The sequence below is a fragment of the Neopelma chrysocephalum genome, unplaced genomic scaffold (assembly GCF_003984885.1).
Source record: "Neopelma chrysocephalum unplaced genomic scaffold, ASM398488v2 Primary Assembly neopelma1_65, whole genome shotgun sequence".
NCBI classification, from domain to species: Eukaryota; Metazoa; Chordata; class Aves; order Passeriformes; family Pipridae; genus Neopelma; species Neopelma chrysocephalum.
In genome coordinates, this window is record NW_020897722.1 from 4380502 (window position 1) to 4407313 (window position 26812).

At 38.8% G+C, this 26812-nt stretch overlaps 1 protein-coding gene across 2 annotated transcripts in view; it reads right to left on the reverse strand.

Moving 5' to 3' along the window:
- The window catches only part of SDK1 (sidekick cell adhesion molecule 1), a 398710-nt gene that overhangs the window by 317605 nt on the left and 54293 nt on the right, over positions 1–26812 (reverse strand). The gene's annotated exons all lie outside the window — the stretch shown is intronic.

Sequence of the window (26812 nt, forward strand, 5' to 3'; positions counted from 1 at the left end):
GCCAACTAAAGAGTTGAGTCAAGAACCCAGCAATTACGTTATCATTTAAATATTTTAGTTTCTATGTATTCATCGTGTGCAAGCGAGGACATGATTGCACTGAGCTTCCCAACAATGCTCTCCAATTTTAATTACCAGAAATCCAACACAGTAGGTGAACCAATGCCATCAATTATCCAAAACAACATACTAAACATGACCAGTGGTACTGGAATTATAGGGAAACAATTACAGATGGGTGGGGGACTTTAAACACTATATCTTTATGCACTCTGCTTCATACCTAGAAGTTTATATTTTTTAAAAAAAAAGGCAAAACCAATTAAAAAATCCGTGCATAAAACTTTTAATACCTCATCAGCATATATTGCCCAAAAGATCTGAGAGTCTTAATACAGTGTCAAGAACTTACTAGTTCTGAGGAGACTTTGTATTATTCATCACTCAAAAATGCCATAAAACACAGCTGACAAAATAACAAGCAACTGAAAAAAATAGTGACCAAAAAAACCCCAAATGACCTTTATAAAGATCTTCTCTTGTGTGGTTAAAGAACTTATTTTAAACCTATCTAAGATCACAGTATATGGTGATCTAAAAGTTTTTGAAGAAAGTGATACACGTCCCAAGTTTCCAAAAACACTTGCCAACCATTACCAAAGTAAATGCATATTTACTGAGTCCATGCAATCTTCGGAAAATGTTATCGACATTTATTTATCTCTAAAAATAAACTGTAAGCCCCAGTAAGTGCCTTTCCAAAACCCAAATGAGTAGCATTAAGAACTGCATCTGAAGCTACTGAAAGCCATTTTAAAAAGATGTGATGGCAAAACCCATTATCTTTTAGCTGATAATTTTTGCTCTTGCAAGTTTTAAAGCACTTCACAGAGTACTCAGTCTGAGAAATAATGACCAATAATTTTTAAGATAAGAAGCAATACTTTATCCGGGGAAAAAAAAGTTGGCTACCAAATTCAAACTCCTGGGAACCCAAATGGAAGAGTGGGAAGGCCGAGAGGAACGGGCTCTTTTCACTGTTGATTTTCAGCTTCAAAACAACTACTCAGGAACATGCCACAAAAAATCAGATCAGGAGGATAACAAGACCCACCTTGTACATCCAGCCTGCAACACATCTACAGAGTCAGGCTCTCTCTGAAATCCAGCCAGAGTCTGGAAATTAAACAGAATTGCTCTCAAAACATCTGGGATATAGTTATTTTTAAAAATCCCACAAAATGCTGTGGGATTTTGGGCCCATGCCGAGAATCAAGGTGATTCTGTGATACAAATTACTGTAGTTTCTCTGAGGTCTTTACAGATAAGTAGGAGCAAACTGCAATATTAACTTTCAAACAAACAAAGCGCATTTGGATCGATATTATTATATTGACCAAAATTTGATGATACCTTAAGTACCCAATACAAACTCCTCCAGGAAGTAATGCCAATCAATATGAAAACATTTGATTTACAAACCAAACATAAGTTGGATCAGCAGTAACTGAAAACTACCACCTTTTCAGGGCTGTATTTTCCAGACTTTGATTCTGTTAGATCTTCAAAATACTTGTAACGTGCAAGGATAAAGGCATGAAGGTAAGTGGTTCTTGCTTCAAAGAAGAGTAAAACTTCTACCTCTCCTTTTGGTGACTGTTTGGCCTCTTTGAGCAAGATGCATCTTTCCTTGGACTTTTCATTCTATACCATCTGTACAGTAAAAACCTGCATGACTCAAACATTTTAAACCAGGCTGGAGAAACCTCCACCCTCTTCCTCTTGGGCAAACTGAAACATTTTCATATGTGAATCTCTTGGCAGTTTAAATTACCCACTCACTGTGACTTAAGAATAATTCCCTGCAAAAGCATTTAAAACCATATATATTTTCCTACTCTTTTTTTCAGTGGCCAATTTAATGATTCATCTGATGATACAGCACCATCAACACAAAGTACCCCAGCATGGGGGGATTAGTTCCAGGCTTTGCAGAACTAGAGAACCAGCCACTGAGGACAATCTAAGGGCCTTCCTACATGCTCATTAACTCTGTTCAGACAAATGAGTAATGTCAGTAATTTCCACAAGGAGGTCCCTATAACCTCCTTCACATCTTAATGCACCCCCATTTCTCTTTACCCATGGCTGTTTTTCTCAGGTCTTGCTTCTTCATTTCGAAAAGAAAAACAAAAACCTTAACAATTAGAAGATTTTTCGAAGGAGTCTGGTATCTGGTCTACTTCTGTATCAACATTAATTCTGTGCCTTTCAAATGATAAACAATCTCCTTTCTTCTTAAAACCTTCCTCAATGAAGTTAGATAAATCTTCCAGTCATCCAAGCCACCTCAGAAACTAAAGCTAGTTCAATCAGGTTTGCAGTTATTTTTATATTTTACTTACAAGTTTTATTCTGCATTTGTTCCAACACCATCCCCTTTAGTACCATCCCCACTGACATTACAGTATGTGATTTCAGTTATCTAGTTCTAAAAATTTCAGACATCTACACGTTTTCTTGGAAATACACTGACACCATCCAGACCCTTACACTTCTTTTTTTTGGCAAAACTATCATATAGTACAAGAGGATTATGATTAGAGGTGACTTTTGGCCTGGGCAAACCAGGTAAGTGACATTTGGCAAACAATTGCTTGGGGGAAAGTACAGAATTTTCAGTCTGTGACACCCTGAGCACTTCTGGGCAAGAGGCAGCAGTAGATACTTTCCTGAGCACTAACAGACATCTGCAGTACAATATTCTCTTCCCACTGTTTTCATAACCTGACTCTTCATTTCCCACATTTCTTCTTTCTTTCCACAGCATTTTAATATCCCACCTGACTCCTCACACTCACTCTAAAACCCCACTGAGATCACCTACCTCCTACCACCCACCTTACTCTTGCAGAGAACTTCTGGTTTTGCATGAGGATATTTTGCCTACGCTCCTGAGAAGCCTCCAGACAGCCCTCAAAATGATGTCCTTTAGGAATACCCACTCCCTTTGCATATCGGTTAAAACAAACAATGTTTGCAAAGGTCTCCCAGGTCACTCTGTCTCCCAAGGAACACATGAAGCAGAAATGAGACTGAAAAATTAAGCCCTAAAAATGGATACCCATAAAATAACCTGGGGGCATGGAGATCTTTGTAAGGGGGTGGTGCTCTACTGAATGAATCTGGGTGTGGCTGTTCACACTTCAGGGTCCATCTGGAGCTCAGGACACAAGTTTTTCGGGGTTATCTGCAAACATGCTCACATTCATCACCTTCAGAACAGGGAGTACTTTGTGATTGTCACCTTCATCCTGACTCATCCACAGCCTAATAACATACAATTAATACTTGCTTAATTACTCTTACTTAAAATTCACAAAGCACGCCCCAGTCAGTCGACCCGGACAGCCAAGCACTGAATAACTCCATGAGCCAGGCATCCAGGGTTTGTCACTGTGACTCTCCCCAAATCCCTCCCTTCCAAATCCACAAAGGATCACACAAACTCTCTAAGTTGTACCAGTGGACCCTACGACTCTGGATCCTTCTTGGATCTAGGGGGCATCAATACTTATTTAATTGCTTTTTGCATTCATTCTGGAGCCACCCACTCCTCATCCAACCTGAACTGTTCCCTCTACACAGCTGACTCATGACCCCCTTAAAATACATAGTTCATCACATATATATTTACATGATGTAGGATTTTATCTGTTGTCACCCTTCCATTGAGACCACACATAAAACACTATTAAGACAAACAACCTGTAGTATTAAGTTATTCTGCTCTAAAAAAACACAAGATGGTTTGGGTTGGAAGGGACCTTAAAGCCCACCCACTTCCACCCTCTGCCATGGGCAGGGACACCTCCCACTATCCCAGGTTACTCCAAGCTCCGTCCAACCTGGCCTTGGACACTTCCAGGGATGGGGCAGCCACAGCTTCTCTGGGCAACCTGTGCCAGGGCCAAACTGCTCTCATCATAAAGAACTTAAATATATTGTACATGTAAAGACCATTACAACTGAAAAAACTTATATTTACTTCTGATTTGAAAAATAAATAAGAAAAATACACAGGAATATACAAACAAGTTGTGCCTGTTTGTTACAGCTATTGAAATATTAAAAGAAATGGTGAGATTGTAGACAGAAATATCTACATACATATAATACTTACATGAAAATAATGACAGTTGGACAACTGGATAAAATATTTCTCTTATTTGGAAAACTGTTGAAAAGATCCTGTGGCCCTTCAGGACCAGTGAACAGTTATCTGCCATCTCAACCGTGGTGAACTCCAGTTCTGTTCTTATCTTTCTGGAATGTGAGTTGCCTCAGATACCCAAAGCTGTGCTTTGGAAAGACAACAATAGCGTTTTACCACCAGAAGACACATTTTTCAGCTCGTGTTTCACAAATCAGACCGAAAGGGGAGGAAAAAACACCCTAAAGGTTCGAGTCTCCCGACTCAAACGTCTCTTTAGCTGTGGGGTCTCCCAGCACTGAGCTTCGGGAGGATCACTTTCTTTAAATCAATTATGATCAATAGGAGGCAGATGGCCGGGCTGTCAGGCTGGATAGAGCTATCTGTGTGATAAGGTCACTGCATCTGTCAGCAGGGAAGCAGCTCCAAAGGCGGCACAGCCCGGTCATCCGAGGGGAGAGTGCCAGGGATTGGGATGAGGCACTCCAGGAATTACAGGAGGTTACCACGTTTGACAGCATTTGTCAAAATTATCTTTTAGCACCTTTGCAGAAAGATACAAGAAATCAAACTGCTGCATTACCCCTCTAGTCAAGAGGATTCACTGACAATCTTTTCCCCTGTGGGGAGGTGTTTTCTTTCCTTTTATTTCCCAACAACATTCGGCTGTAATTTCTCACAGACAGTATAATTTTAATGCACACCACACTGTGTATCAGCTATCAGTAAAGCTATTACCATAATTAAATGTCATCTCTTTGAAGGGGCCAGAAATTGCAAGTTCCTGCTATATCATAACTGGTATTATACAGCCACTTGTAAAATCATCTCTCCTGCTGCTCCAGAAACTCACTCCAGAATAGCTGTGATTACCAAACTCTATTACTTTTATCATTCCTGCTACTGTACAGATGGGGATACATGGCATCACGGGGAGGAAAAAAAATTAAGACAAAGGTAAACACTTTTAAACTCAAGTATCTAAACCAAACTGTCTTCAAAGAAGGTTTGAAAATACCCAAATGTTTCCTTTGGTGTTTAAGTGTCAGTTTTTGTTATAAGCACCAAATTACGGCAGATTAAGATCTGTGATTTTTTTTCTTTATTTTTTTTCTGATAGCCTTAGGGTCTTACTTTGCTTTCCTAAGAGTCTTAACTTTGCTTCCCTAACACAATAATTAAAAATAGCAGAACTTACATGACTCAACTGAAAACAAACTTACGAATCTGGGTTTTTTTCCCCCCAAGATGTGGTTTAGAATTAGTAGCTCTGTGCTAATAGCCTGAGTACTAATAAATAATTTACCACAGAAACACTGTAAAAAATTCAAACATTGTTTGAATGGGACACTTAGGCTGTAATTTACATACAGTAAATTACTCAATAAAATTGTTTTCCATTCATGTTCTTTATTTCATTGTTGCAAAGAACAAAAGAAATGATGAAAACAAAAAATGAGGACCGTACACCCTCTGACATGAATAAATGTTATCACCAAATGTGAAGAAAATTAGAGCTACACTTCAGAAGTAAATGGGTGTAATAACACTGCTTAAAAAACTCATTAATATTTCTAGCTAATAGAAAAAGTTTTGTGTGTGCTCCCAGTTGCCATGTATTTATTGAACTATAGGGGTTTAACAGCAGAGTTGGCACCTTAAATATCAAATGTGTTTGCAATACAAAATATCTCAAATTCTCAGACACTGCAAAACTTATTAGATTCATAATCAGTAATAAAACACAACTTAAGCTTTAGGACATGCAAACTAGACAGTTTTAGAGGAGCAGGTGAGCCAGGAAAGGTGTTCATTGTATGTCCCAATCTCAAAGTCTCAATCATTGTTTAAATGTTATTCTCTGTTCAGTTGGTTTCTTCCCTGACAATGAGAACAGTGTGTTCTTCAGGAAAATGCATTCTGAAGGTTTAGCTTTGAGGTCCCAGCAGAATAAGACCAGTAAGACAGTTTTTGATTCCCTGGACAAGTAAATCTCCACTTATTAGTTACAACATTTCCTCTACATTTCACCTACTACAATGATAAGAGACTTATGGAGCTTTTTTGACTTGTTTGACAGAATTACAGCAACACTTTGGTTAAACTTTAGAAAGCTGCTCATTTTTCTACAAAATAATCTGCTGCTGAACTAGACCTTTGGTGTTTTTTGTTCCACTGACTTCAAACAACCTAAAATATCTGAAGTAATGAAGAAAAGTCATCCAAGTAAACCAGAAAGTGTTCAGGCTCTCTGGCAGTCAACAGGACACCTTCTAAGGCATTACTACGTCTATACCATTTTATCCATGCTGTATTCACATTTCTATCTAAATTTATCATCTTTTTAAATGAACAAAACACTTTCCGTATATCCTTCTAAATTTACAACTCCTGAAGAGCTTCCATGCATCCATTGAATTAACAGATGAGCCTCAGGAGTTTTCATGGGAGCAGGGCAGAGGGAGAGAAGATGATTAACAAGCGCTGAGGACACAAAACAGAGGAGGCCTCCCCAGCATCTCTCTCTGAGCACAGGCAAACATCACAGGAAAGCACTGAAAGCACAGAGAGCATCAAAGCCACTCGGAGGAATTTATGAAAACTATATCAGAACACACAACTGTGTCACTAAGTTCAGTAGAAAGGTTTGCCTTTAATTTTACAGCTTTGAAATGTAAAGTCAAGTCTAAACTGAGTGGATGTTTGTGCTGAGGGTTCCTCACAGCAAAGGTCTCCTGCTCAAAGCACCAGGGACTTGCTTGTCACTGACACACATTAAGTGTCGTTAAGGTCTGAAAACATGAAAAACACACTTCACGCTGATTTTTATTACCAAAGGAAGCTTCTGGTTCATACCATTCTGGCCACTGATTTAAGTTGGTTTTGATAAAGCTGCAATTTAACCCTCTCTCCTATTACTCCAGAAACGAAATATGTAAGTTATAATTCAATAAGTATACATATCAATTTATTACTTCACTTAATGTTTCCATTAATCATCAATGCAACATAAAGCACAGATAAAGACAATTTTTCTAGTTCTATATAGTTACTACCAACTAGTTCCATTGGTCCTTAACAAAATAGATTTTCTTTGTTTTCTTTCATCTCCCAGTTCTGCATATTAAAAAAAGGAATAATAATATATGAGTGTTAAATTTTACCCCCGCAAGGAAGAGTTTTAAGTAACAATATCCCCTGACCATTATGTGGCTTGGGATTAAGTACTAGACACGCTGTCAGTATTAAGACCCAGCATCTGACTAAAAGGCAGAAACATGTTTCACTTTTACTCCAGTTTATGCTTGGAAAAAAAAAGTTTTAAAAGTATTTCAGCTCCTCAGTAGGTATCAACCACAAAAAGCTTTCCAGAGGGGAAACGCTATTCTTTTCTGAGTTGCTTTCCTAATATAGTTGTCTCCACAGGAAGAGAAGCGAAGCAGGAATTTCAGAAAAAAAAACATTTTCTGTGTTATTTGAACAAAGAAAACTGTTTTAGTACTCATTCACAGCTGGGGAGACGAGGTTCATACTCAAAAGATAGTTTAACTTTTATTAAATGGAGAGGTTAGGGATGCATAAGATTTGCAGAGGAGACAGAAATTAAAACAAAAGAAGGTATTTTCTAAAGTCAATAACCTTATTCCCTTACATTCACAGCAGGTATAATCCTGAAACACTGCTTGATAAATCAACAACTTCAATCATGTAAAAAGACTGATGGGATCTGGACATTTCAGAAGGGTTATGGGACAGGACAAGCAGCTTGATTCCCAGTCAGACAATCTGAAGCGCTCTGTGGAAGCAGAACACATCTGGGGACAAACACTGTGTTGAAGAGGCTTCTTCACCTCTGCCTCTCAGTTTTGCAATGCAAGAGGTGATTTCCAAGGTGCAGGTGGAATGCCAAGGACACTGGCAGCCAAGGACATTGGCATTACCAAGGCAATGAGTATTGGTGCCACAGTGCTGAATGTGACCACAGCTCCAAACCTGCACTCAGGACCCAGTAAGAGCATCCCCACAGGAGCTGCTGCCATTTGGAAAAATCTGAAAGAACTGCACTAAATGCTCTGGTGGCTCCCTTACGTGGAATATCGGGCTGCTAGAGCTGTTTATGGCTAAATAGGGCTGTCTGAAATCAGCTCCATTAAAATTGGGCCCATAAAGCCTTTGGAGGCTGCGGCGCCGGTCAGATCCCATTTGTATCACGGGCATATCCTTATCTCACCTGCCATTTGTATTTGGTAAACTGAACATACAGGACGTCTTTGACACTCACCTTGTCGTATTTACTCATCAATCAGCTCTGCAGCTTCAACAAAGGATTATTGAAAGATATACTGCACAGCCTTGCCTTAAATACTGCTGTGCTCTGCCTCAATCTGCAGACAACAACAGTGTGATATTTCTTGACTGGCTGGCAGCTAAAAGTTTGGGTCTGGCAGCTTTGGAAGACCTTCCTATCCCTATGGGGGTTTTTTTATAGGATGGGTTTTCAACAGCAGCAGCTCTTCTGAGTGGTTTCCTTTCTGGCAGAATGGGATGTCAGCCTGTAATTGGGGTGTGGAGCTTGACAAATGCAATAGGGACCCTTAATGGCACAGAGACACTTATTCTCTCCGGGGAGAAAGACCCGTCAATTTTGTTGGTGTTTAGGAACAAACAAATTAGGACTTAAAAATATGATCTACAAGAGGCAGAGAAAACAAGACAACCCATAATAATATCCTTAGACCCAAACCAGGCAAACAAGCAGACTATAGAAACAGTGATACAATATTCATTGTCACACTGGGATGTGACAACCCAAGAAAGCAGCAAACACCTTTAAACACCTCAGCAAGACAGAAAGCTGAACTCTGAAAGATAAGGGGGAATGAGGGGGAAGTAAACATTCTTCTTTCCTCTAATTGCTATTTGATGATGAGGAATATTAACCTAAATTATTCCCAGCCCCTTTAAGAGACATTTAGGGGCTCAGTTGCTTGGCTGAGGCAGCCCAGTAGCTATAGAATTAAGCAGTTGCTGACAAACCCACACTACACTTGTGGTAATTTCACTGAAGGCAGATTTCACAGCTAATTGAAGTCTAAACCCAAATATTGGAAGAGAAAAATACAAACAAAAAGGAAATTCATGGTCTATAATTCTTCAATACAAATAAATAAATAATGTCATTTACAGGAAATCACCCAGCAATTAGGTCTTTATCTGTTTGTTGCTTCATACCCAATGGGTATAATTGGCTTTAAGGGAAGAACATTTTTCAAACTTCCCACTTAGCATATTCATCTAAGAAAATATTTTATGACTTTTTACATTTGCTCAAACTCCTGTTGTGCATCTCTGGCTAAAAGACAGAGCAGTGCCAAATTTTAAGTATTCACAGCTAAAAACCCCTTCATCACCTTATACTTACCAGGTAAATAATTGATATGGCTTCATTAAAAATAAAGTTGCTTTTCTAGCATTTTCCCTATCCTTTATTTAAAAAAAAAAAAAAAGTTGTTTTTCAAAAATCAACATCCTCCAATTATGGAATGCTTTGCAAAATACTATATTTAGATAGCAATTTTCAAAATTTGTTTCTTCAAACAAATCAGGACAACGTAGAAATGACACCACTTTTTTTTTTAACAGAAAGCACACCTACCAGTTCTTTGACCAAAATAACCCCCAAAACAACCAGCTTCTGTCAGGGGTTCCAGTGCTGGTGCCTTGAAGACACAAAATACACAGAGCTATTTGGAAAGAGATTTTTTTTTTTTTTTTGAAGGACTGATGCATCAGACATTTTCTCAAGGACACCACCGACATCCTATGACAGCTCTGGGCATTCGCTTCAGAACAAGCTGTCTCGTTCTTACCTGAGCTATTTAGTGTGAAATCCTGCTCTGAAAAATGACTGTGCAATGATAAGAACATCTTCCTCCCCTGTGTCTTAATCAGTTAGTAACAAAAGTAAGGTTAATAAATCCACTACAGTACAGTGTTGTCATGCTGTATAAATCCCTTCCAGATGTTGGTAGTTATACCAGTACATCATGACCTCAAAATAATTTTTATATTTATCTACCTGTGCCCTCAGTGCAATCCTTTTAAGCATCCAAATTAAAGCAGAAAGAACCTAACATTAAAAAAAACTGCTGACATGCATTTGAGACTGCACACCTAGATATCCACAAAGTTCTGCGAAATGGAAAAAGTTACAAGTTCTTCTTGGAATTCCTGAGTGTGCTCACATCAGTCACACTTATTCATAATGATACAAAACTTATTCATTTTTACCTCCAAGATAAATGGGAAAACTGCAATTACAAATTCATCCAACTTAATATCAAGCAATATCTTCCCAGCGACCTTCTCCCACATCATGTTTATTCATCAGAAAGGTTATTTTAATTTGAGGGAGTTGGTATTAATATTTTGGCACGAGAGTAGGCTGAATCTGATGGCTGGAGAGCACACAAAGAATATATGGGTCACAGCAGTGCGCTGGGCAACCTGTCCTGGCTACAAATCCCTGCTGTGCTTCCTCCAAACAGCCCCTGCACCGATCCCCTGCCCTGCCCTGCTGGATCTTCAGAGCTATTCCATGGCTGCTCCAGAGAAAACTGCATCCTGAACACACTCCTACCCACCCACAGTGTTTCTCCTACTTCATATTAAATGTGAGCAGCCACACGCTTCACCAGCTCCCAGTGGCTTTGGTGGAAGTGAAGTGCACCATGAAGAAATCCCGCTGCCGACCTTCCCAGGAGAAATTCCCGAGCCTTATTTGCACAGGAACATTGCAGCCGAGTTACCACTGCACAGCTAATAGAGCGAAAAATAATTGATCTCAGTTCCATTTCTTGGAATGGTGACTTTTATTATTATTATTTTTTTAACATGGGGAAAGGCAAAGAAATGTAAATAAGAGGTAATCTGCATGAAACCTTATTTTACCACAGAGACCTCGGCAGAAAACGAGCAAGGGGCCACAAAAAGTGCAGTTTTTACATACGGAAACATGGTCCAATCTGAAGTGAGGGAGTGAGGAAATGCTTAACTTTGTTCACTCAGTACTGGTTTAAGATGTAAATTCATAGGATAAAAAAAAAACCAAACCATAAGTTATTTGTCATAAACCTCACCATCTAAAGGCTGCAATTAGAATGAATCAGACTAGGAAAAGTGAAGTTCTTGTTTACGGAAGGAAAGGGATTTTAATAAGCCATTAATCCATCACTGTGTATCACAAGTCAAGCAATTTGCAACTGAACACGAGCAAAACTTGTCTGGGTCACACCTGCTACTTACAGAGTGTTGACATTCGTGCCATGTTTCACAAATATACTGTCAAAACTTGAGAGTACATGACAAATTTATGCAATTAAGTTTTTGTTTGGATTACTAAAACAAGCCATAATTGATTGCTCATATTCTTTACTTCATTAATGACTCTCTAATTAGCAAAAACTTATCAGTATCTGTGGCTGGAGGGTTAGCAGTCAGCGATGGAAATACAGGTGTGAAATAACCCAATTTGCGATATCAGATCATGTTAATGATTTCACAGGAAGAACGAAGGTCCCATGAAATACACTCTGGGTTCTTATTACGACCTACTGACAATCACAGTTTTATATCACAAGAAGATTACTATACTTATCTTCTAATTAGTAGCTAATTTCACTCATTCCTCTTGCCATACTAATTATTAAAAAAATTTTCAGGCTGAAATGAATTAATAGGGCACTTGGACCCCACTCATTTTTCTCATGATAAAATAATTAGTAAGCACTTATACACAAAAATCAAAACAGTTGGGTTAACTAATTAGTAACACTAAGGACAATAAACCCTGTAATACACCAGAAGTAATAAAACCTCCTTTTAGTGAGTAAGGATGATCAGATTTCCCTAACTTGCAGTTATAACATTATCAGAGAAATGAAAGCAAAATACAGCTATTGTTATAAAAATATTTCCTTCTCAAAATCTCAGTAGCTGTTCCTCAAAATGGAAAATGTTGTACCAGTGCACCCTGAAGTTAGTGCTGAAATCAGTGTTGTGAGTTATTCCTGATTTAGAGGGACTGATTATTGAGCTGATGAATTTCACTGATTAAATTACATTGGCTTTATCAGAAAAACAAATGGAGAATATTTTAAAACTCCACAGATATGGTTTAAAAGCAGAAAGACAAAACCTAATATCTTTGAGTGATATTCATCTTCCTCTGTAGCTCTACCAGGGCTGTTCCTGTTAAATTGCACCACATTTAGCAGAGATGCCACCAAGCCAAAAATGCACAGTGAGCAGGAAAATGGGTCTTGCCAAAAAAACAGCCTGCAGGGTGTGAGACTATTTTGTCACCAACTAAAATAGCCCATAGTTCAAGGTATTCTGTGGGAAGACGAGGAAACTCAAATTGATTCATAAAGACTCAGAAAATAACTGCATCAAATGACATGGTCTATAAGTACCCAAACTGATTTTGTATAATCTTAACCCATCCCTCTGGGTAAACCTTAATCAAAGTTCTTCTACCTGTCTTTACACTCAAGGAGCAGTTGGATTAGTTCATGTTTCTGACACTGAGTAGCAACTGATGTGGTGATCTCATTGTGACTGATTTCAGGGGTCTAAAACAGGAACACAGATTATTTGAAATTTTAATACAAAAATGTGGTCTCAAAGGAAGAATAAATGTAAGCACAATTTTGTGTGCCGCAAATTAATGTATCATTTAAATGTTTTGGATTGTACTATCACTTGTAAGCACAGCAGAATCTTTTTAACTTGCAAGAGCAAATTTTGATTCATATGAACATCAGTATCTCAATATAAAGTAAAAAGTACTGAGAGACTTATTTTGTTGCAATTACTTTATTGGAACCAAGGCCCCTGTAAGTCTCTGGAAACATAATTTTGTCCAGAGGGTACTAGATTTATCATCCCACTGGATTTTAATGAACATAGTGTTTTACAGAGAGCTGGTTGGGGTTTTTTTTTGTCTTTCTTTCCAAAGGGTACAATACACATTGATGGATTTTCAGGTTTTGTTAAAAAATAAAGAGCTACAAACACAGCTCCAAATCCCAAACCAACCAAACCCCCCCAAACTATCTGACTTGGAATTATAGACAGTATTTGCATTGGGAAAAAATGCCTGATAGCTTTCCTTTTAATCTATCTTTACAAAGCTCTCTGAAGATCAAAAGAGGTCTCACTTGGGCAGTTGCATTTTCATGCCAATGGCCAGCAGAAAGAATGGCCTTCAAGGAAAGTGCTCAGTGAATCCCTAAGTAATCAGGCAGCAGAACTGAGGATAAAAACCTTCAAAAAGGTCAATGGAGATGGAAAAAAGAAATCTTGACTATTAACTTTAAGGCTTTCTTGGTTTGGGGGGTTTTTTTGCTTGTTTTTTTAACTCCACTACCCTGGAGTTAACCCATAACTGCGGAATTTGGCTGTATTTGGCACTAATTTCTCTAAAATAAGGAACTGTGTTAAGGAAAGCAACAACTGCTGGGAAAGAACACGAAACATGCGAAATTCAAATTGCTGCACTGTTTCTGCTCAAGATAAAATGCCTTTTGTTTCTTATTTCTAGGGCTACTGCTTAAGCAAATATTTAAAGAACAACAGCAACAATCCCTCAGGATATTAAGAAATCAACTGAGCAGATGATTAACCTCACTATGCATTTAATATAAACAATTAACAAAAACATATATGGTGCTTCTTAAGAATCAATTAAACTGCCTTTTTGTGGTATAATGGGAATCTAACAAACTAATTCTAATCACATACAGCCTGTTACAATCTGAATGGATCTTATCCTTCATCCCTGCATTATCCCACACACTTTGCACTGCCCATTTGTCCTTAGGAGGCTCACAGGTGCAATGTTACCTACGTTTCGACCCCGGATTTCAGTGTGAGAATTTATGCAACACTTGTGTCATCCTTTTCCACAGATCTCCATCTTCCCAAGCCGACGGCAATTGTGCTGCACCAAGGGCCTGGTCACACACAGTAATTCTGAATCAATTCTGCCCGTGCCATGAAGTTGAACCGAACGTGGCCAACTGCCAAAATCTTTTGCTACAAAAACATCATTTCCGGACAGAACAAGAGAACTGGTGCAGCACAGCCAGGCGTGGGGAATGTGGGAATGAGCCCCTTCAGATGGGGCCAACGAAACAAATGACATTGAGATATCTGTAAGCAGCTCATTAGCTTTCCCTGCACTGAGGATGTTACTACGTGTTTATTCCTTTACTAAAATAATTTGTGTTTTCATTTTTTTTACATAATTCTTTTCCCCAAAGTGAGTTCACACAACATACCTGCCTATGCTTTATTCTTGAGCTCTGCTGTGATGGAAGGTGACCTTAAACCCCCAAGATGAGCACAACAATCTCTGCAGTCTTCCCAGAGCACTTCCAGCCTCCTCCCCCCACCACCCTTTTGGTTTGGAGGTACCTTGAAGGGCCCAGCAGCAAGTTTTTCATTGAAACACCAGAATTACTTTTAAAACACTGAAATAATACCTGAATTATGAGCAGGAGTACTTTTTCTAGCACCATTTAAACGGATAGATGGGAGGAGACAACTCTAGAGGAACCCTGACAGATCTCCTTGAAACTCTGTACTGTGGGTTCCAAATGAAGACAAAGCAAAGTGGTTACTAAGAATAACTGGGAATTTTAGACTATTTTATATATAGGCCAAAATGTACTTGATGAGGCTGCAGTTCTTTACATCAATCCTAAAGTTAAAAAAAAATATTATAGTAACCTTAAATAAAACTTCCTACGCTTACCTCAAGAACTGTAGGAGAGTAGTCCCTCCCTTCACTCCACTGCTCATGAAAGCTTCGAGCATCCAGATAATGCTGTCGATGGATCTCAGCCATGCAAAGAGCTCACAAGACTGGACTGTCACTATAGAATTCAGTCAGATTTATGTCTGGGAGCTTAACCAGAGGGCCAGGTCTCCCTTCTGGCTACAGTATTAACTGGGAGTGGTGCAGGGACCACAGCCCTGAAGGAAGGTGACCCAGGCTGGCTCAGCTCCTCACTGCATCAGCTGCACATTTCTGGAGCAGAAGGGTTATGTTTCACAGCACTGGGCTCTGAATCTCCCTGGGCTTAGTTGTAGATGCTTGAAATATAATTTTCTGTGTATTTATCTCGTCAAAGGGTGTGAAGCTGTTTCAGAGTATTGGTTTTAGGATCTGGAACACAGTTGTTTTGTGCTTGCCTGCAGTTTGATACAAGGACATGATGTGGGTTTTTTGAGTGTTGCATTGCATTTTACTCTGTTGTGTTAGTGATTCAGGACGAACCAAGGCTGGCATAAAGTGGGGAGGACACAAGAAGGAAAAGATTTAAATAAAACCTCTACTTGTAAGTATTACTAGGGAAATCCAAAAAAGCATCTGATGATTCAGAATTAATGGCACAACTACTATTTGTAGCACATCTCTTACATCACAGACACTCCTACATTTCAGAATAAACCCAAAGCAAACATCATGCTTCACAGTTAATTTTAATGGCAAGATTAACCTCATTACTGGAATAGCACTCGGCCTCAAGAATGAGCCACAGAGCACCAACTCTTAGGGCTGCCAGCAAGACTGAAAAATCTAGGTATGATTCAGCCAGTTTCTTAAGAAAACCTCTCCATGTTTTGATCATTCAGTGCTTCTTTACTAAAATATTCCTCATACTCAAGACAAAAACAAGCTAATATTCATTGTCTTCAGAGGTATTTTACAAAATTCACCCTGCCTATGCACTGCACACAGGGAAAATAGCAGGGCTTCCCTGTTTGAAAGGTTCTTATCAAGACTAATCAATGTTTTGAGCGAAAGGAACCTCGTACCATCTGCAGGCTTGACTTTGTTGTTCACTTCTTAATATTAGATGTTAACGCCATCTCTGCAAGACAGTTTGCATCCTCGTTCATATGCCAGAGGAATTAAAACAGATGCTTAATGACTGTTCTCAAGTTCAGGGAGGACATCACGGGTATTTATTTTACCTTCCAAAGCCTGTTCCTGAGCTGTAGCTGCTGCAGGATGTGCAGCACTTGCTATTTGACAGCCTGGTGAGCTCCAGAGGTGTGACAGGGAAGGAAGTCACCCTGGGGTACCTGGAGTTTGGAGAAACTAAGGTGGTACTGGGCAGAATCTTTGAGACTCCTCCTTCCCTCTGGTTCTGGAGCCTGTTAGTTTAAAACAATAAAGCATATCCCTGTCCCTGTGCCTCTCTGCTTTCTCCAGATGCTGGATTCTCCCTGTGTTTGCTGCAGACCATCCCCATTCCAAGTCACAATGCTTTCCACCAACTGCAAACCTCCACCCTGTGCCATCTGTGCTCCACAATCCACTCCTTAGTCCACAAAACTTCTTCACAGCCCAGTATGAACCAGTCTCACTCAGCTCTTTCCCTCCCATAACTGAAAGCATCTACCTCGTTAAACCACATTTCAGCTAAGAATTCAATTTGCAAGAGAGAGACAGCAGGAGTGAGAGAGCAAGAGTACACAGAGAACAAGCATGAAAGGGCTCAGGAAACCTCATGGGGGAAAAAAAATAGCTAGATGGGGAAAAAACTGGATGCAATTATTAAATGGCTTATACAGGACAGCTGACCTTTCAGAGGTTCAGAGAATTCCCTAAACAAGCAAACAACAATTAAGACAGCAAGAAAAAGCACAGGAGAGGTTCCTTGTCTCTTCCAGGTTGATGTGTTCCTCCTGCATTTTAATGTGGAACTGAGTCCTGAAGGGAAGGATGTCACAGACTTCTGCCAGGACAGCAATGCTTCCTGGGCTGGGGAAAGGGGAGGAGACACCAGCAGCTTTCACTACATTATTTCAACACACAAACTCATTATCTCCTGATAACACTTCCCAGTGCTCGTCTTCCTTCACACAGTGCAAAGCCTTGAGTTACCATCTCCCAGGGCCTGAGCTTGATTTAACTTCTGGCACTTGTGGCAGGTGCTGGGGCCACTGTCAACTGAATGGAAATGAGCCTTTGCCCTGACCACCAGCACAACAAAGGAAGAGATCTAAAAAAATCCTTTGAAGAGGCACAGAATAATACACTTGAGAGAGCTGGTGACAGGCAGCTAGTGAGTGAACTCCAAGCTGATGACTCACATGTTTCCCCCTCAGATTAACCTGGTTTATTTATGGTGAAAAACAAAACAAAAAAATGTATTTTGCTAAATTACTCTGATTATTGTGATCCTATTCCTGCTGAGTCAGTTGTCAGCTCACAGCACTCCTCAGATGAGCACAAATAAATAAATCAGGAATACATAATGTAAATCAAAGAAAGGAAGCATAAAATAGCACAGTAGTGGAATTTACCATTCTCCCCTAGGAAAATTCTCTGCCGTGATTTTAGGCAGGCAACAAAAGAAGGGAACTCAGTTTTTTCCATAATGTTCTGTTTTAAATTTTTCCAGCCATGTCCAACATGATAGCAGTGTAAGTGTTTCAAAAACTCAGGTTAAGTTTGTTGTACACACTATAACCAATTTGACAGTAGTTTGACTTTCCAATTACTTCAAATTTTGCTCGAACAACCAAAATATTTTTAAAAGTTCTGCTGTAATATCATCTTGTCACATCAATATGCATTACAAAATACAGGTGAGTAAAAATTACTCAGCTCCTGGATCACGGTCATGACAGCCCCGTGAAACTGCCAAATAATTCATCTGCACCAACCTGGATCCCTCCTGCTCATTTAAAGTTAACATTTGTTAACCTGTAAATCTATCAAAAGCAAAACCTGTGGTGAACATCCCACTGCCATAAGAGTTTGACCACAGGTCAGGCTGCTCTCAGACCGTGTCTGACACTCTGTGAGCAGGGACTCCAGCTCTCAGCACTGTCCACGTGCCTGGCTGCTGTTACAGCACTATTATTTTATCTTGCACATGTAGTAGCTGTTGGTATAAAGAGTGAATGAGCTGTTCAAGATGAATAACAGGAGTACAGGATGAAGCAATTCCTTCTCACTTCAGTATCACCCCCAGTCCAGAACTGCATAAGTCACAACTGCCTCTGATGTCACCACATTTCTTCCTCATCATTCATAAAGATGCTAAAAAATGCCTGAGTCTCCTTGATAAATTATGTACTTCTAGAATACATACACATTCATAATAGGTGAGGATGTTTTTTGCCCTTTTTAATATAACAAATATTCTCATGAATCACAGTTAAACCTTACACAAGATCAGCTGTAGTAACAATAGGCTTATACCAACATATAAAAGATAAGGTTATCAAGCCTATTATTCCTATTTTTTATGAAAATAATAATAATAGGCACTCAAGTTTATCTATGCATTCTTACATAAAGACTAAGTAATTCAGCATACAAGGCCAATAGTTTGAAAGTCAGGAAGAATCAATGAGAAACAGTAACCCATATAATGCATAAAATACTTAAACCTGGAATTTCTGATATTTTCAATATTGCGTATTAATTGCGGTTTTCTGGTGGATCAAAATAGAAAGAAACTACATTTTTATTTATTCAATAACCATTCTGGTTAAGAAGTTAAAATTCTTAATGGTCACTACCTTGTCTGAGCTGCATGATGAGACCCATTCACTCGAATTTTTCCTTCAAACATTGTAACTAGAAAGATTCCTTTGTCAGGAATCAAAGGCTTCCCAAAGATCAATGAGCTCAGCACCAAGCTTTTGATTTGGAGATATTTACCTACTTATTAACAAAGAGAAACAACACAAAGCACTGATCAATAGCAGAATACAAACACCCAAAGCCACATGGGGCATTTTACCATCACTGAAATAACGCAAAAGTCTTCACAGTAAAAAAGCCTTACACACGTTTTGTTTCAACACTAGTAAAACACATAATATCAAACACCCATAACATCTAGGGTCAGTTTTTTAACTGTCCTGTAAACTGGAATTATGGTATCTACACCTACTTCCTAGGATAACAAAGTAACTCCAACTTCCTCAGATAAGTGCAAGATCTTAAAACTTATCAAAAAAAGTCTAAGACACATTTCTGTTTTGAACAAAATCCTGCAAGTTCTAAGACCTGTGCATCTCCAGTGGGGCAATTCCAGCAAACTACAAAGTGGACCACATCTCTCTGATGGTTACTTATTTTGTCTTAAAAAAAAAATAAAATCAAAGTACTTCTTTCTCCCTCCCTGTTTTTCCCGTAGGTTATGGAGTGACCCTCCCTGGCAGGATGGCCCCAGGCAGCAGCTGAGCACCCACACAGCCACCCACTTGCTCACTCCCCCCACAACAGGATGAAGGAGAGAATGAAGCAGAAGTGAGAAAACTCATAGGTGGGGATAAAGATGGTTTAATAAGTGAGAGAACAAACAAGTGATGCAAAGACAACCACTCGCCACCTCCCACTGATGCCCCCCAGTCTCTAAGCAACAGCCACCTTGGAAGACAAACCCCCCCACGCTATTTTTTTCCTCAGGACTGGAGGGGTGTTGTTGCTGAGCCTGATGTTTTATGGGATGGAGTATCCCCTTGGCCAGCTCAGATCAGCTGCCTGACTGCATCCCCAGGCTGCAGAGGAAGGGAAATCCTGGACACTGCTCAGCAACAGCCAAAACATTGGTGGGTTATCGACACCATTTCAGTCACAAATTCAAAACACGGCACCATATGGGCGACTATGAAGAAAATTAACTCCATCCCACCACCCCAAAGGATGGGGCACGAGTTATTAATAGATAATACCAAAGATAAGAATAGATCTGTTTAAAATCCTCTTTCCATCTGCCTTGTCTATACAAATGTCAGGGTTTGCTGTGAATTCCACTTGTCGTTGCCAAATTCTATGAGGACTTCTTAAATCTGAAGGGAAAAATTCTTAGTTTTAAGTCAAATCTTTTTGGGAACAAACTCCAAGGCTGAAAATGCTTCAAAAACACCAGGAATTCTGTTATCTTGTTCTGCTCTTTCTAGCAATGCAGATTAGAAATAATAACTTATTTCTGTCTCCCAAAGAACACCAATAGAATTCTCTCTCATCCCCAAAGTAACCACAAATTTAAAATTCATGCAAAAGAACTGTGGACACTACAGTACTGAGTCAGGTACATCAGATTTATGTTAAGCCATTAAAAAGCATTTACTGTATTTATTTCTGCAAGCATCCTGCCTACCTAGACATTTCCAAACTTTATGCTCCTATATGCAGGAAATATATGTAAATGGAGTATCCACTGCAAAATACTCATTTTCTGTTCTTCTCATCTTTTTTCTTGGTTGGGGAAAAAGAGAGGAACTGAAGATTCTATCATCAGTTGGAGACAGAAATATTATATACGCTGGGTTATCTTGAGGAATTAAAATGTCCCTGGGTTATCATATTCCAAAGCAAAACCTATTACACTTACTCTGCATATATTATGAAAGTTTTAAATCCCATCTGACATAAATTCAATTAAGCACATCCTTAGAAGATGGCTGTACAGGTAACGGAACGACTCATAAGGATGTTTAAAACTTCATTAAGGGATGGGGTAAATTGTATTAAGATTTATTCAACTAACTCAGCAATAAAATAACTCCAGAACAGTCCTTAGCAGGAATCATGTTCACTGACTACACCAGTGCTGTCTGAAAAGCAAAGAAAATGCTGGGAAGCATCCAGTTTTCACACTTCCTTTTGGATTTCCTTGCACATAGTCCATGTTCTGGAGCCACCTTGTGAGGACATCGAGGCCACCATCAAAGAGGTGTGACAGTGACACAAACCCACCCCCGACACTGGCTGCGCCCTCACACCCTCCTCACACACCCAGTGCCTCCACATTGCCAACAAACACAGCACAGTTCTCTTAAAAAACCATCCAGAGCAGCTGATTTCCAATTTTCTATGCCATTGGGAAGTTGGGAATCTGGCTCTTGGGAAGGAGCTTGACCACCCTGGAGGCAGGAATTCTTCTCTATACAAACAGGAACACAAAGAACACATTTAACACAGGCCAGGAGAAAACTCACTCATAGGCAGGTTCCTCAATGACCCTCAACCTGAGTTACATATAACCTATGCTCAGAGGAATGCATTTATACTAACTCTTAAAAAACACCCCCAGAGTTCTAATACCTTTATTTATTAACCCTTTTAAAAGACTGACTACTTTCTAAAGATTTTTTTTTCTCTTTTAGCTACTTATTTTGCCATTCCTGGAAGTAAAGTGAGCTTATCCTGAGAAATAACAATTTCCTTCCAGGTTCAAAGACAATAAATGGATTACCTGTAACTTGTTATGCAAGAAATATAATTTTTGTTGAATCTAAGTCTACCATAGAACTCTTCATCTCTCAAAACAATGATTTCACACTTGTTCAACTCTAAAATAAATTCTGATTAAAACAAAACAATCAGAACAATGGCAACATTCACTGATATAAAGTTCAAAGGAAATATTACTTTTGGTTGCCTCGTAACAGAATATTTACAACTACTGTTTTTAAATAAGATGTCTCCAGCATTGATGTATCCTTTGCTTAGAATCTAAAATGAAGGCAAGTTTTTAATTTAGTTCTTAAACAATCACACCAACAATGATAACAGCTGCACCCTTTATCAAGGCAGAAAAGACATCCTGCTGTGCCTATTCATCAAGAACACGAGGCTATTACAACATAGATGGTTTAAACCTGTTTAGTCTTGATTATGCTGATGGGAAGCGAAAACTGCCTCATCCTTGCATCCAGCTGGAGCCCTTCTTGCTGTCTTTCTTTTCCCTTTAGGAAAAACTAATAAATGAAAGTAAGATTACTGGTTAGAGGATGGCCAGAAAGTCAAGGGATTGATTCTTGTCTTCAGGCAGCACCTGGGAGACACCTCTAGAGCACCATATCCAGCTTCCCATTCCCTCATGCAGGAAAAACCTGGACAAAGACAAAATAACCAACAGGAAGGGCATCAAGGCAGTGGGAAATTGGAGACAACACTGTATGGAAGAGGCTGATTCGTTGTTCAGACAGGATGCAATGGATTTCCTCAACTCCCCAGCAGCTCCTGCCTTACTCAAGGTTTTACACTGTGCTGGAAGGAGGAGCAGCAACACTTGTAAAATCCTTCAGAAGTCAGATCTGCTGACACAGTGAAATTAAAGTGAGTATATATTGTTGACTTCAATATCATGAAGTGGCTGTGTCTTAACCTTTTGAACAGTCACTCCCAGAACACCAGCAAAATTAATGCTTAGGAGGGTGTGTTACCTAATCTGTACGGAGCACAGACTCAAACAGTTTGTGCTTTCAGCAGCCACAGAGGTTAATAAACCTGATCTCCAGCGGGATCATTAATAAACAGGGCTTTCTCTCAAAGTGCAGGAGGAGGTTCTCCAGTTCCTGTCCAAAGAACCTCATTTGATATTTATCTTTTTGAAAAGGAAAACTAACAGCTCCATTCCAGCGACAACAGATTTGCCACCCAAGGAAGTCAGAGAGAAGTAGTGGACAACTAAATGTGTTCAAAACCCAAACATAACTTTGTCCAGGCTTTTTAGCTCCATTTAGTAACACTAAATGGAGGGGCAGAAGTAGACCTCTAATTAATAGCCCAGAAAGAAGAAGGTCCCTTGAAAAACTCCTGGATAGAGTTAATTACTGAAAATGGAAAGTGTCCGGTTGTTTATTGATTATACTCTTGTATTTAAGAATATCCCTACACATAAAGCACCAGTCTGGGAAAGTGATATTGATTTCAGCTTGATAATTACAACCCAAATAGTCCCTTTGTAATACAAAGCTTTATTCAATAAAATATTTACCATGAAGTTCTTGGGGCCATACAGTCCAATCAATTACCACCCATGATCTCTTACAGCAGCAAAACACTAACATGGGCATTTGAACAAATTTCGTGAGGAGTTTTTTTTGTTTATTTGGGCTTCTGTGTTGTTTTATTGTTTGGGTGTTTTTTGGGAGGGAGTTGAGGTGGTGTTAACTCCCGGGGAGGGTTCTTTCTATTTGCTTTAATAACTGACAGCATTAATGCTACAGAAAATACAAAATCTCTTAAAATACTAGTAATTTTCTTTACCATGACAGTGCATAATTACGTGTTCCAAGCTTTCTACTTGCATTCATAATAATCAGCTCAAATGAGAGAGACATTTCCAAATTCTTTTGAGATTAAAGAGTACAATTAACGTATTAAATATTCAGTGGGTTTTAATTTCCCCGTAGCCCCACTACATTGCCTTTAAGTACCACAGCACTCAGCAAAGTGGTCTAGGCATATAAAACCAGAGAAATACAGAGACAAAACCAGGTAAACAAACATGCAATGTAATCGATATTTATGCCTTTTACAAAGTACTTTTTTCTGAAAGAACAGTTGGTAATTTAATTAGAATGCACTAAAAAAACAATGATTGATAGTTCAACTAAACGCCACCTTTTCCTTATCATTACTTGCTTTATGATTACCTGTAATTAGATATGACTTTCAATCAATTTAAATAAATCTGCAGCCACTTAATGAAAAATAGTCTGAGAACATTTCTCAGCCTCCAGTTCTGAGCAAGAAGGGTCAGCAGGGCATTAAAACATTAAATGTGAACGGCTAGAAAAGAGTATTCAGGATAAGAAAGAATATTTTATACTTATCTAGCACACTGACAATGGAATGAAAATATACTCAGTATATTAATTCTTATTCCAAATTGAAAATAAGCTTAAAATAATGTATTCTAAGATAAGCTTTTCCAGTCTGGGATGGATGTGCAGGTCCAAATAATCATTTCTCAGACACTACTTGTCAGAGTTTAGACAAGGTCAGTTACCATGAATTTATCTAGGCAATAAAATAGATCAAGTTTTCTCACTCAAGAATTAATGTCTATATTAAATATTTATAATCTTTATGCAATATAATTAATGTAGGATACCTTGTGAAAACATCAAATACTGACATATTTGCTCCAAAAATATATACATACACTTTTTCCCCCCTTCCTCTTTAAATCACTGTGGTGATTCTCCAGTGGGGAAATGTAATGCTGCAGAAGTAAGGCAAAGAAAGCCATGACAGCATTTGTACCATGCAGGTCTGTTCCAAGATACGAGGGGAAAAAAATCCAGCTGCATCTTGGAAATCTCATTGTAGCCAAACAATCTCCTGAAAATTACATCAAGCAAAAAACTGGAGTTTTGTCACTCCTCAAAATCTATTCTATACTTTGTTAAAATTGAAACTTTAAATCTTTAAAAAAGGCAGTATTATGAAATCTGTCACTTGCTGTCACCATAGGAGTGATTTTAACTTTTACCAGAACATTGCTGGCACCCTGAGTTCTACCTGAAGGAAAAAGAAATAACATTTGTGACAGAAACTAATATTTCTAAGTCAACACCATTTTTTCCAAGGTAGTTGCATGAACTAATATCAGTATGTTTTATCTTATAACAGATATCATTTTGTAAAGATCAAATTGGAATGGCAGATGAAGGTCCTCACATCTTTTCCATTTGTTCAGTATATTGACTGTTTCCCTGATTTATGTACCAGGATGAAATGCTGGTGATGGCCACATAAAGATCTTTAGCTGTGGGACAAGAAAATCCCTCAGCTCTAATGGTTCTAACTCAATATTTTCTGCAAATAAGCATTTAAAGGTAGAAATGGGAAACTGTGAATCTACAAATTAAAAATGCTCACCAAATACTCCAAAGAGTATTGGCACAACAGTATCCACCCTCCATTTTATTTCATAAATGCTAATGAGAACCCTTCAAGAAGGGGCCTGAACATCATTTTTAAGCTGCCAACAGAATGAAAAGCTACTTGAAGAAGCTTTTACTTTTCCAAGGTCTTTGTAAATTCTAATATATTAAATTATTTTTAAAATTACAAGGACTCTTGCGTTTAATAAGTCTTTTGAACTTGAATTAGTAGCTTTTAAAATCACACAGCAAAGTTCAGAAAATGCTGTAGTGCAATAGGACTGCAGTGTTAAATGCCCAGTTAACCAGAAGGAAACCAGAATTTGTAACCTGTACTTGGGTTATTTCACTGTTGAAAAGAACCTGACCAGGGTTTTCAAGACATTTCTGCCCAAGCTCGAGAAACCATATCAAAATATACCTCCAGTCCTCCAAATACTCATGTACTTTGATTATGTGAGAGTGATCATCTTGAAGTGAAGTGTAAGTGAAGTAAGATGAGGAAATGCAGGAGTGGTGATGTCTGTGATTTTAGTTCAGCACTTCAGTCAAGGTGAATTCTCACTGTGCAGCATCTTTAAAAATCCAGTCACTTACTCAGGCAACTGTCTTTATTTCAGTGTTAAAATTAGACAAGCACATATTTATATGAATATTATAATTTATCTCTACAATGTTTGCTTCTAAGATGCTGCACAGTCAAAATTTTAAGTGTTAGTCCTGTTATATCTGTTATAACAGCCCTGTATTTTATACACAAAAAACCCAACTGGTATATTTTGTGTTTCCACGTGTTCATAAATTATTCCAGAAAAGATGAGAGACAGCGCTACTCTAAAGATGCAAAAATCAACCAAGTTCTCATTTTGTAAAATAATTACTTTTTATAAAATAAAAAAGCACTGCAGAATATCCTACTGGGTTATAAACAAACCCAAAAGACATCCAGGCTCTTACCACATCCTCACGGAGAAGCCGTAAGGCAGAACATCTCTCACACTTTTTTCAGCTTTTTTTACCATTTAATACATATTCTCAGAAGAACTGCCAGGTTTGTCTTACAAGGAAGACACAGAATTAAGCTCAGGAAGTTACTGGAAGTCCAGTACAAGGTCCCCTGGGATGACAAAACCTTTGAAGGCACAAGATTATGGCAAAGAAATGCACAGGCTGCAGCTCCCTCAGCGCTGCCACAACAGTGCAATGGGGCTCCTCAGATCAGCTGTATTTTTTGAATCAGGAGGTTTCAGGTACTTCAGCACTGCATGAAAAAAAGAGAAGTTCAGCACCTGTGGAGCAGTTCCAGCACACCCATCACAGTCCTGGGCCAACAGACATCAAAAGCCACAATCAGCATCTAAAATGACCCTTTCACTCTAAAGCCAAAACATCCCAAGCAACCTCGCTGCTCACTTGGTAGCAGTTTGGTGGCACCTTTGCAGCAGCTGTGCAGTTTTGAAGCAGCACTTTCAGCTCCTCTGCTCCCTCCCTATTGCTCGTGTCAAGTCATAAAGGAATAAGGAGGTTCAGAGAGAGAACAGGAAAAACTCTTTGTGAGGAATGCAGAACTGCCACCATAGGCTCTACCTGTCTCAGAGTCTTTGGAAAAGTCTAAAAACTCCTGCCTTGGGTATTACTGCTTTTGGGCACTCAAATGACTCTTCTCTAACTGGCTCCTATGCAACTGGAAGGAATCTTCACACGACCACAGTATGTTCTTGTTTCAGACAAAAACAACTAGATCAAACTTCAGAGGCTGTTAGTCCCAACAGACTTCTGTTTTTCCAGATCAATAGATCCAGTTTAGAACAGGATAAAACCAGTGACCTTAAGAACTATTTTTATCTATCTTTTTATTTTTATAGAATCCTTAAAGAC